General features: G+C 42.7%; 1 protein-coding gene across 1 annotated transcript in view; it reads left to right on the top strand.

Annotated features, from left to right (window-relative positions):
• Positions 1-12044, top strand: part of EP300 (EP300 lysine acetyltransferase) — a 92123-nt gene that overhangs the window by 21912 nt on the left and 58167 nt on the right. The gene's annotated exons all lie outside the window — the stretch shown is intronic.

The raw sequence follows: 12044 nt of genomic DNA, 5'->3' as shown, positions 1-12044 counted from the left end.
ACCAGGTTATCTGAGGGATCGTCTCTTGCCCGACTCGGGGTGGAGTCCGTCAACACTCTGCGATGTCAGTGGCCTCCCGGACTTCTATATGTGTTTCCTTCACTCCCTGTAATACCCAGGTTGACCCAGAAGTTATTGGAGGAACGAGCGGAACTGATATTGGTCGCTCCTTACTGGCCTAGGCGAATGTGGTTCGCGGACTTACAGGACCTGTCGAGAGAACAACCTTGGAAAATTCCACCATCGAGGGTTTCCCTCTCGCAAGGGCCAGTGCTTCACCCGGACCCACAATGGCTCAGCCTAGCCGTATGGAGGTTGAGCGGAACCGTTTAAGGACCCAACAGATTTCAGAGGATGCCATTGCCACCATACAAGCATCCAGACGGTCCTCTACAAATTGTATATATGAGGCCATGTGGTCCGCTTTCTGTCGCTGGTGCCAGGGGCCTAAGATCAACCCAACTGCCCCATCAATAGGACAGTTATTGGACTTTTTACAGGAGGGGCCTATCTCCAAATACTTTACGCAGACAGGTGGCAGCCTTAGCCTCGGTGATATCCTGGGGTGACCTGCGTTCCATAGCATACCATCCACATACCCGCAGCTTTCTTAAGGGTGCTGCAAACTTACGACCTCCTGTAATTCACCGCTATCCCACTTGGGAGCTCAACAAGGTGTTAACCGCACTTACAACTGGCCCGTTCGAGCCTTTAAGAACTGCTAGTCTCAAATTCCTGACACATAAGGTGGTCTTCTTAATTGCGATCACATCAGCAAGGAGGATTTCCGAGTTGGCAGCGTTGTCGATGAGAAAGGACCTGTGCCTGTTTCATGCGGACAGAGTGGTTCTCAGATTGGATCCATCGTTCATCCCTAAAGTAAATTCAGCCTTCCACAGAGCGCAGGAGTTGGTGCTTCCAAATTTTTGTCCGAAACCATCTCATAGACTGGAGCATCAATGGCATCGACTTGATGTTCGAAGGGCGTTAAGCATCTATCTAGACCGCATGGCAGCATTTCGAAAATCTGAGGCTCTATTCCTATCCTTCAACCCATCCACTTTAGGACACAGGGTGTCGTCGATGACCATTGGTAGATGGTTGAGAGCCACCATAGCTAAAAGTTACGAATGCCAGTCCATCTCAGTTCCTAAGGGCATTACAGCCCACTCAACAAGGAGTGCGGCAACATCAGCAGCATGGGCCACACGGGCTTCCATAGACGAAATCTGCAGAGAGGCGACTTGGGCTTCACCATCGCCCTTTGTCAGAAATTATAAAATTGATGTCTACGCCTCAGCGGACACTTCATTTGGCAGAAGAGTCCTGCAGAGGGTCCATAGAGTTTAGGAGTGGATTTCGATCCAGACGGATTTCCTCCCTAAGGACAGGCCAAGCTTTGGTATGTCCCACTTCTGGATGGTCTTCGCAGCTCATGGGAGAAAGGGCGTTGGTATTTACCTGATACGCCCGTTCTCTGTGAGCTGTGAAGAGCATCCAGCCCCACCCATTTCTTTCCGTCTGGTGAGGTTCTATTCCGGTCAGGGATCTAGATTAGGTGATGAGTCCCGAACTTTGGCACTCAGTCTTCGCAAAACTGGGGGACGCTGAGGAGGTGTCCCGTGGAGGAGGAGGAGTGTCCCGGAGTTTTAAGCCCAGCCTTCTCAGAAGAGACTGAAGCACCTCCCCACTTCTGGATGCTCTTCACAGCTCACAGAGAACAGGCGTATCAGGTAGGTACCAACGCCCTTTCCAAGGTAGTTGTAACTTTGAACCATTGTTAAACAAATGATCCTAAATTCTGGACTAGCTGTATATTTTTTGATGGACATCAGTGAAATGAGTAGATGTTATCCAGCTTAACTTGAACACGTTGGATACAAATTGTGTTTTTTTATATATTTCACTATGTAAAATGTAGTAACCACTTACATTTTGAATTGTAAACCAAGAGTAGTAAATGAATTAAACAACCTGAACTTAAGGCATTTGTTGAAATAGTTCAAACTTTATTTCAGGACCTGAGCAAATTATTAAGCAAATTAAAGTTTATTATCTTGAAGCACTATAGTGTATCTAGTGTTTAGTGTATCTACTATTGGGTAGATACACTAAATCCATGATGGCACACCTATGGCATGCATGCCGGAAAGTGGCATGCCGAGCCATCTCTCTCGAGCCGTTGCCTGTTGCTCTTCCGGGGTCTTCACGCATGCAGGAATGCTGGAAACCAGAAGAGCAGCTCCCCAGCACACATGTGTGCGCTGAGAAGCTGAGCTTCGAGTTTCCAGTGCGCACAAATGTGCCAGCCAGCTGGTCTTCACACGTGCATGTGCGCCAGAAACTGGAAGACCAGGTGATTTCCAGCCCACATGCACGCTCCCATTTTGGCACTCAGTGCCAAAAAGTTTCGCCAACACTGCACTAAACTTACTGTTCTGATGAAAAACATAATCTGACCCAAACTCTTGGTTCATCTTGAGCCAACATGCCTGGAATACCACAAACTGTGCTTTCAGTTTCAATAAAGTAACTTCCAGAAAAATCATTAGATTATCCCAGATGATTTTGTAATGGTGTTTTACAGCAGTGTCAAACTTGATTTCATTGAAGGCCGCATTAGGATTGTGTTTGACTTCGGGGCCAGGATGACCATTGCCAGGAATGGGCATGGCCATCTTGACATCACTTGTGCCAGGGGTGCCTATGGCAGCCTTAGCATTCTTCCAGTGAAAACGGACTCCCGATCTCCATTTTTGGCTGTGACCATCTCCTGCAACCCTCTGCCCAGTGAGAACGGAGCTCGGGAAGGCCGTGCACAGAGCTCTGTTTTTGCTGGCAGAGGCACCTTTGCTGTTTCCAGGGTGGCCCCACATGCCAGATCTAAGCCTTGAGTTTGATACCCCTGATGTGTTATATACACCATCATGGTCTGGAGAATAGTCTTCAGAACACTCCAATCCGACATCTGAGTGTTTTAGCCAGTTGTAAATTATATAAACTATTTGAATTAATTCTGTACTACATAATTCTGCTACATTACAAAATATAACATTGTAATCTATAAGGTATAAAATATAATAAAGTATACAATCATTACAGTCTGAGGAAAATCCAGTCATTTTTAGTCAGTTCCCTACCAGATTTTGTAAAATTATAATCTTTTTATGAACATTACAGCTTCTTTCTCAGAGTAAGCAATTAGCATCTTCTGAGTTTGCACCAAGTAAAAAAGATGTATAAAAAGACTAAAATGAGTTTTAGTTCTGTACTTTTTTTAAAAGATGAATTAATCTGATTTTGTGCTTTGTACTCAAAATTTCCATTGAACAAAGTAGTATTACTGCTTGTTTTGATAATTACAATGTGTATTTTTTGACATAGTCAAGGATGCTTATTTTGGAATAACTAATTAATTAGGATATTTTCTAGTTTTTGTGTTGCATGAAAAAAAAGAAAAGACTTGTGGATTTTTCCTTATGTCACTTAGATAAACATGAGTCCTTTACATTAACTATATGTGAGATTGTGCATTCTAGGCCTGCCTTAGGCATGAATGCCACACATTTTGTTTCAGATTTGCAAGTAGCCCTTCAACCTGTAAAATGCTTAGAAATCTGAAATAAAATGCATTCATAGACTACTCCAATCAAAATATTCCCCAGTGTGCTGAGCAGAGAATCCAAAGAATGGGTTAACTCCGCCTTTCTGCCCAGAGACTGAGTCCTTTTAAACTTTATAGCCACGCCTCTCTTGACTATGTCCCAGCTTTGACTCAGTCTTAGTCAAAGAGAGACGCATTTAAAGAGCTCCTCAGAGCAAAAAGGCAGAAGTTGGATTCTTGGGATTCTCACACAGCACGACTGGATATTAGACCAATTGCAAATAGTGAACAAATGGCAGTTTTTTGCGGTGAGCGACAGAGCCGCTAGCAAATCAGCTGTTTTTCAACAAACAGCAGTTTTTTAATGAGTGATACTGCTGCTACAGTAAATCAACTGTTTTTCAGTGAATGAGTGGGTGGGGAGGAAAGACTCAAATGGCTACCCTGGTCTGACCGGCATAGCCACTGCAACGGTTTGGCTGGCTACCTGTTTTATCAGTACAGCTGCCACTGTGACTGAGCTGGCTACCCCAGTCTGATCAGCACAGCCACTGCAATGATTCGGCTGGCTTCCCATTTTACTGACACAGCCACCGCAATGTCCAAGCTCCAACTGGCATAGCCATTAGAGCACGTGGCTGGTGCCTTTGATCTGACTAGTACTGCCATTTTCCTGCTCATTTGAACAGAGCCAACATTTGGCACGCTTTTCAAAAACCTCCAATACAGCAGGAGAAACAAAGGATGCACGATACTGCTGCCTCAGAGGGCCATGAGTTGACTCATGAATAGGGATGAGCTCAGCACAGCCCCAGATTGACCAGAAAGGTCCCTCAGCGCCAAGAGCAGGCAGTAGGAAGGTGGCTACCCGAATAAGGGCAAAAGCCCTACATTCCAGAAAAGCCTCTTAAGGCTGAGGAAAGGGACGTCCAGGGGCATCAAGGAGCTCTAGAGATCTCCAAAGCTGAGAGACAAGCTGAGCAATGAAGGCAGACAGATTTTCTTTTGGGAGATCCCATCTCTTCCCATTCGTTGCAGGCTGACCCAACCAGGAAACTGGAGATTCTGAACCCCCACTCTCGGCCACCAGATGGCACCATAGAACAATCTCCACAGCTACCTTTTTATAAAAGGCAGCAATGAGGATCCCTTTGCTCCACAGTCAAATAGAATGCCAGCAGAGAATCATTGGGAGCCTAGTTTTAAAAAGAGGCAATCTGCCCCAGAGACCACATTTACTCCCACAGCAGCAGGGCTTCGCCCACGGGAGAACCAGGGATCGTAGATTTCTGAATAGATGAAAGTTCTGATCTCCATATCTACAGCATTGCAGCAAGGAAACCAAGCTGCCTCTGTGGCATCAGACTCATCTCTAGAGCATAGTCAAAACCTGAAACATCAGGTTCATGGAGACTTGGCAAACCTTAGGGAACCTCACTCTCCCACTTCTTCCTTACAGAGTAGGGATTGGCTTTCAGGAGACAAAGAGCAGAGAAAGCTAATATTTTCCCTTGTAAGGCTGCAACAGGTCACTCTCGGAGACCTGTTGGACATTCAAGCTATCCAATTGGTTCTGGTGGAGCAACGGGGGCAGGGATTCTACTCCGTCCTATTTGTAGTCCCCAAAGCCTCGGGAGGGTGGAGAGCAATTCTGGACCTGAAAAGATTTAAATGACCATCTGATTTACAGGAGGTTCAAGATGCAGTCCCTCCAATCCATCCTGGAGAGCATCCGGGAGGGCGACTTCTCAACATCCATAGACCTGATGGAGGCATACCTCCACCTACACATCCTACCATTCCACCTCTGGTTCCACAGGTTCTACTGCACGGGACGGCATTATCAATATAGGGTTCTACCGTTTGGCATGTCTTCAGCTCCCAGGGCTTTCACCAAAATACTGGCGGCCTACCTCAGAGCAATTCCAATCTACGTCCAGTGTTATTTGGATGACATCTTAATCCAGTCCTCCTCCCACCTTCAGGGGACAGAGGATCTAAAAGTCACAATCTGGGTCCTTCAGGATCACAGATTCTCCATCAATTACGAGAAGAGCCACCTGGCTTCTACCACTCATTTACCACACCGCGGGTGATTATAGACACCTCATAATGGGAGGCTTACCTATTGTAGGAGCGTCAGGACAGCACAAAAGCATTGGTGAACTGGATCCAAATGATCTGGTCAGTTCCAGCTGTTCTTTCACAGCTCCTGGGCAAGATGGTATCCTGCATCGCAATCGTCCCTGGGCACACCTACACACAAGAATCTTACAGTGGTTTCTCCTACCCTACCAATGGTCCATCAAGAGAAACTCACCTACCAAGGTTTGAGTTCCACACAAGGTTCTCCAGTCCTTCCAGTGGTGGATGTCCTATGCCATGACAAGGGGAGGTGCCTTCAAAGAGTCCAGCCACCTAACAATCAGTACAGATGCCAGCCTCTTCGCTGGGGCACCCATTTTCAATCACAGTTGGCACAAGGGCAGTGGTCGTAGGACAACCTGATGAACAACATCAACTGTCTGGACCTCAAGGCAATCCACTTGGCCCTCACATGGTTCCAGGGCAAGATCTCTGGCCATCACATTCTCATTCTGACGGACAATGTAGCGACCAAGATCTACATCAATCATCAAGGAGGCACCCACTCCAGGTCTCTCATGCGAGAGGCAGAGCAATATTGGGACAAAGAATGTTTAGGCAGACTGGCTAAACAGGACTATATTCAACCACTTGGAGTGGTACCTGCATCCAGAACTGTTCAGGGAACTCTCAGAATGGCTCGGGACCCTATTTGTATCCTGTTAACTAGCCAAGTGCCAAGGTTTTACTCCTGATTTGCAACACTGGGGGGTGGAGGGGATAAATGCACTCCTCATTCCGTGGCCTTGAGGACTATTATATGCCTTCCCCCCTCTTCCCTTGATCCCAGGTGTAATCAGGAAGGTATTGGCGGAGAAGTCAAAGGTATTACTCCTTGCTCCTCACTGGCCCAGACAGCCATGGTTCGCAGTTCTGGTCAGCTGGTCTTTATCCAGGCCCTGGAGGATTCCACACAGCAAAATATCCCTCAGTCAGAGGGCTCTAGTTCACCCAGAACCACAATGGCTTCAACTGACCATATGGCATTTGAGCGGAGAGTTCTGAGACAGGGAAAAATTTCTGTCAGGGTGATCCAGACAATCCAGACCTCCAGGAGGCCATCAACTAACAGAATCTATGACTCGACCTGGAAGGCCTTCTGTAGCTGGTGCTCCAAGGGCAACATTGACCCCCTTGTGGTATCCATAGTCCAGATCCCGGAATTCCTATAGGAGGGCTAGACAGGGACCTTTCCCATAACACTATACACAGGCAGGTGGCAGCTCTGTCATCAGTATTGTCATGCAGGGATCTGGAGTCCCTGGCACAGCACCCTATTGTGCGCAGCTTCATTAAAAGAGCAACCAACTTGAAACCTCCGGTGGTACACAGGATTCTCACCTAGGATTTACTCAAGGTCCTGCAGGCACTCTCCTTGTCGCCCTTTGAGCTGTTATGGGCAACCAGCCTGTGCTTCCTCACCTACAAGGTAGACTTGGCTAAGCATTAGACACAGGTTTACTATGATTCTCTCTCTGGATAAGTAATTATTTTTAATTGTGTTTGAGGATTATTGGTTCCCAATATAAATTGATATTTTATAATAAAAAACTTGATTTTAATATTTGGTTATTTTATTTTTATTTTAACTTATAGACTGGGGAATTGTATGCCACTCAATAGAATATTTTGATTGGAGTAGCCTGTAAACTCAGTAAAGTAAATGGACACATGTTGAATTAATCTTAACTTTAAATCTCTAAAACTGTTACACAGCTGTCAAAAGTGATCTATTTGTCTGCATTCTTGACTATCTAATGTAGCGTATTATAAATAAAAACAGTTTATAAATAGTTTTTAAATGCCTTATATCAGGAGTGTCAAACTCAAGTCATCATGGCGATATCACATGACCTATCAGGACTTTTTCCCCTTCACTAAACTGGGCGTGGGTGTGGCCAGCGCATGACGCATCTGGCCCACAGGCTGGGATTTTGACGCTCTGCCTTATAAAGTTATATGTAAAAATTAATGCTTCTTAAGTCATTAACTGTATTTCTCAGATTTAGCTTGTACTTTATTATTTACTTTATATTTAGCAAGTTGTCATTCTCTGAAAAATAATTTTGTGTGTGTGGATGTTAATGAATTTGAATGAAATAGTAATTCTGAAGGGTCCTGAGGGGCAGTAGAACAAAATGATGACGTAAAAAAAGCCTTAACCAAATAACTCTATAAAACTTGGGGCAGAGTGAGTCCAAATGCCAATACATTTACTTGGTTCCAGCACAACAAAATAACAATTGCACAAAAGACAAACTGAAAAAGTATAGATATATGATGCACAGAAAACTGCAGATATATGCATGTAGAGGAAGAAACACAAAATCATAAAATGTCAAGTTGTTCCTTTAAACTTTCTGTTGAAGGATTCTTCCTGTAACTTCCTTGATTCACTATCTCTAACTTATCTTATGTATTCTTTGGTTTCTGAGATGGCTGAACATGATTCAAAACAGAAAGTTATCCTCAGCTGCATGCCATTTTTAGTTTCAGCCTAGCTCTGAGGTTCAGAGGCATTTTCTAAATAAAATAGGCAATGGAAATCAGCAGTGTGATTTATAGCATCACAGTTAAATTATAGACAATAATAAGTATTGGACCAGTCTTTTGACTTCGAATATGTGAGCCATGTGTTTCATACTTTACTATTTAAACAGGACACATAACTTCATGTTTTTATTGAGTTGCGTTAAGTAGAACTTTTTTTCTTAAGTTGAAAAGTACACAGCATTGCTTATATTTTTAAAAGTAAAACATAGTTGTCACAGCTGGTGATAGTCAAGGGGACTGAGCAAATCAGGGCTTAGATGGGAGATTTCCAAGGAATTTAAGAGTGCACATTGACTGAGAAATTGAAAAGTATCTGGAAGATCTATTTTCAGCTGCTTCTGCCTTTTAGAAGGCAGGCAAAGTTAAGTTCAGCAGAAAACCATTCCAATGGACTGGGAATGCTACAAAAAGTAGTGCCTCTGTCCCTCAGCTTCCCACACTAGTAAAAGTGGGAAGCTATTAACTGCTTTTTTCCCAGCAAGATTGAATATGTTCACCCAATTCTAGTGGGTGAATGCAGTCCTGAATACCAAACCATAAAGAGCTTTGTAGATTAACACTACAAGGACTAAATAGTACTAGGACAGGGCTGTCAAATTCCCAGCCCACAGGCTGGATGCGTCACGTGCTAGCCATGCACATGCCCAGTTTAGCTAAGGGGGGAAAAAGTCCCAATATGTCACGTGATGCCACCATGACGATGTGAATTTGACACCCCTGTACTAGGAAGTTAGTGCAGGGTCCATAACACAGATGTAATGTACTGCCCCTGACTGAGACTTCCAAATGATCTTGGAAGTGATAGCAAAAGACTTATTAACATGGTATTAATATGCAGTTAAGCATGGACAAATACATTTACAGTTGTGAACCAAACATATAATTCGATCTTCACAAAAGGGAAACATTTATGGTTAATCTTATAATCAAGCAACAAGTTATACGAGGGCTATCCACAAAATAGATTACGTTTTTGTCTGTAGCAAGAAGGGAACGGAGCTAGCGCGGCCATCTTTGGTCTGTGCGTCCGCCGCTCAGTCTGCATCTAGAACACAGCGCTTTGACGACGATGCAGAACTGCGGGCGGGAGTGACTGGCTCAAATCTCAGGCATCAAAGCGCTGTGTTCCAAGCCAGGTCTTCATCCTCGGAAACAAGTGGTAGTCGCTTGGTGCAACATCGGCTGTAGGGCGGATGAGGAAAAATCTCCCACTTGAAAGCATTCAGGACTTCTCGAGTGCCGTAGTTCGGCCATTTTTAAACTTAATGCACCATTGATGCACTCCACCTTCAGTGATGATGTTGTCCCCGTACACTTCACACAGTTGCCAAAAAATTTCAATCGGTTTATGGTTTTTTGCCAACAAAAACCTTATCACTGATCGCACCTCACAACTCGAGGGATTTTCAATTGCAGCACACATTTCAAATGTTTGCTGTGAAATAACGGGCAACGATACGAACCTCCCACTAGCACAACTAGATGCAGACTGAGAGGCGGACGCACAGACCAAAGATGGCCGCGCTAGCTCCGCCTCTTCTTGCTACAGACAAAAACGTAATCTATTTTGAGGATAGCCCTCGTATAATATGTGCATGCTTAAGAAGTGTTCATAAAAGTGTATTTGTGCATATTGTACTGTCTTTTTGCTGTCTGAGAATACTTTTTTCAGTTCAATTACATTGGAATGGTGAAGGAAGTATGATTTTATATAAACTTTGTTTCATGTGGTTGTAATATTAAAAAATAGAGGAGTGTGCAATTCACAAATTGTCTACATTTCCATGCTTTAAGAATCATGTAACAATGTAGTTGGCTGCCTTCTAAAACATTTGAATTCTACTTTGTTGTTTGAATTGAATTTAAAGCTTTTCACCAATACTGGTCATGCCACTGCTGTGATTACAGTTGTATATTTTTCTTACTACAAACTTCCAGGTCCCATCTGTTTTTCTGAGGTAGTAGATTAGTAAATCACTCCTGAATTTACACTGTTCTTTGGGAGGGATCTCAGTAACCTGCAAAATGCAGTACAACTGCAGGAATGCTCCCTCTCTAGAAATCTTACACAAAATGAAATCTCAAAAGTAAATTTGCAAATTATCTATTATGCAGAATCTCTCATAATTTATGATAAAATACTGGCTAACAAGACTGCTTTATTTTGGGGATTTGGGGTATAATTAATTTCTATTGTAACAGTGCAATTATCCTTGCCACTCAATAGCATCTGTTGCTGCACCTGCCCTCTTTCATGTGGTGAGTCCTTGTAATCTTTCTATTGCATCTGTAACAACCTATCTATAATATCAAGGATAAAAAATGCCAAAGAGCTGTTTAATCTATGACACTAGAAACTGTAAAGTATGTTTTATAGATCGTAATTTGGACTGTAGAAATAATTTGGGGCAAATATGGATAAGATCTAAAGGATTGTGCATTATGTTCCATTTATATACTAGTAGGGCTTTCCTAGTGCTCTCCCTCCTATTCTTTCTGCTGCAGATGTTCATGCTTCTTCCATTTGCTTCTGAAAGTGGATGGTAGGATTAAGCATAATAAGCATGATGCCAAAAGTTGTAATCAAAGTTAACATGACAACCTCTTTTCCTATTTATTAATGCAATTATCTACTTGCTCTGGTTATGAACAGAGGTATTTTAGGTATTTTGCCTTCATTCATGAGAGCTATTTTAGCCCTATCCATTATCAAATAATATTTACCTTATTTAATTTACTTGAGAAAATTTATATGGTCACACAACTCATTTTCAGCGATTCTGGATGGCTTACTAAGATAAAAAAAAATCTCATAAAAACAATAAAAAGTGATACCCCACCCAAGTGGTGATAGCAAGAAGTCAAGCAAGCCACTTGATGGGTTCCTCATGCTTGTTGGCAAAACCAAAAGTCTTCAGGGCCTTCTGAAAGAGTGTCAAAATGGAAGCCAGTCTTATTTCTGTGGGGATGATGTTCCACGGAGAGGGAGTTACAAAAAGAGACAGCCATTCTTGGTCTTGCTAGATGTACTTGCTAGATGTACCCATAACATTCCTTGCCTCGTCTCGCTGATAGTCCTTCAAATAACCTGGTGCCAAGCCATGTAGGTCTTTAAAGATGACTATTAGCACCATGAATTGTACCTGGAAGAAAATTAATAGCCAATACACATGTGCACATGTGTCATCTCCTGTAGGAGCTGCATTGGCTGTTGATTTGCTTCCAGGTACAATTCAAGGTGTTAGTTATCACCTCTGAAAGTCCTAAAATTTACATATTACTTAAATTATATGAACTAGATAGTATAAATCAAATTTTCAATTTAATTTATAAGCTACACATTTTGCTATCTCCAGTGACTCTATGCAGTCTTTAAACATGCATTGTTTAAAAACTGTGGCTTTAAGTCATGTTTTTTTGAACGACAACTTACTATCTTCTGGTTTCTAGTTTGATGACATTGGCCTCCATACCAAATTATCTCTATGTATATGCACTTAAGAAATAATATAAACTTGCTAGTCACTATTAACAGATAATTGTAAAAACTCCTAAGTTTTTATTTTGAGGGAAAGAGGAGGACTTGATATAGTAATGAACTGTGAACATGATGAAAGTTACATGATGTCTTAATATGTAATCAGATTAAACATTTTATGGAGTCTAAGCTAGATATTGAAATCTGAAAGCTATAAAATCTGAAAGTTATATTCAATTAATAGAATCTAGTTAAAGAGTATAA

The sequence above is a fragment of the Pseudonaja textilis genome, chromosome 5 (assembly GCF_049901715.1).
Source record: "Pseudonaja textilis isolate UNSWEBS1 chromosome 5, rPseTex1.2, whole genome shotgun sequence".
Taxonomy (NCBI): Eukaryota; Metazoa; Chordata; class Lepidosauria; order Squamata; family Elapidae; genus Pseudonaja; species Pseudonaja textilis.
This window is presented reverse-complemented; position numbering and strand designations above follow the sequence as displayed.